This window comes from Priapulus caudatus, unplaced genomic scaffold, assembly GCF_000485595.1.
Source record: "Priapulus caudatus unplaced genomic scaffold, Priapulus_caudatus-5.0.1 Scaffold2815, whole genome shotgun sequence".
Taxonomy (NCBI): Eukaryota; Metazoa; Priapulida; class Priapulimorpha; order Priapulimorphida; family Priapulidae; genus Priapulus; species Priapulus caudatus.
Genome location: NW_014579876.1, coordinates 1710 through 2877, shown reverse-complemented (window position 1 = coordinate 2877; position 1168 = coordinate 1710).

Below are 1168 nucleotides of genomic sequence, written 5' to 3'. Positions count from 1 at the left end.
GGATTCAGTTTAGATTCATTACCAACAACAATATGTTGAATTTACCTATAGGGGCCTAATAATTTAAAATTTAATCCTCGGAGGAGCGTTCCTGAGAGTGCCGAGAGAGCAAGTTGATCATAGAGTTCTTCAGAGATAACTAGGTTAGAAGGCTGAAATCAATTATGTTAATACAATTAACTATTATAAATAGCGCCAAGAAGGCAACCATGCAGTTAAGCGCGCACATTATTTGGTTGTCTACTGAGCCGTTTTTCTGTATGTTTAAATAAACTCTAACGTCTTAAATCAAAATTTCTTTTGATTTTAAGTGAGTATAGTACCCTAACCACAGTTATAGAAACCATTTAGTCCATGTTACCTCTATCTAGCTTCGATAAATAAACACCTGAATTTCCATAACAACCGCCATTATTTGCGTAATATAAAAATTGCCTAAGGATGCCAGGCTAGCACCACTTGGAATCGTGTATAATATCATTCGAAGATATACAAACTGCAAAAGAAACTTTGTGGGGGTCCTAATGCAACGTTCTCACACAAACCAAAATCTCATTGCTGAACTCGCTATAAGACCATCCCAAACATCGAACGACTACGTGTGGTTGCCATTAGTTGAATATGTGTTTGGCGACATTTGGACTCGCGCACCACCACACGAGCGCACACGCCAACGCACGGACACGCACGCGCGTACGCACGCACGCGCACACAAATCTCATTATTTTATATATAATACCATAAACACATCTATAATATAGACATGTTAACGATAGCATAATACTTATAATAATTATTATGCACGTATGAAACAGCCGTATAACGTTTCCTTTAGCACCAACATTTTATAGGTTGATGTCCAGTCGATGGTACATCTAAACTCTGTTCATGCGTTGCGTCACTTTTATTCTGAATTTCGTTGTATACTTTGAACAAAGCGCTTCCTCTTACAGACTTACACTACGTGAAATGCAGTTTGAATGTAGTAAGATACGCGAAATGATGTTACCATACGCGAATACGATGTTACCATAGAGTACACTTTACGTGCTTGCTCGAAAATATTAAAGTGACGCGCTAGGTGGCAGCACGATGCAATCCCTAAAATTATGCCACATTGCCGGCCTAGAACACACACACGCACGCACGCACGCACGCACGCACGCAC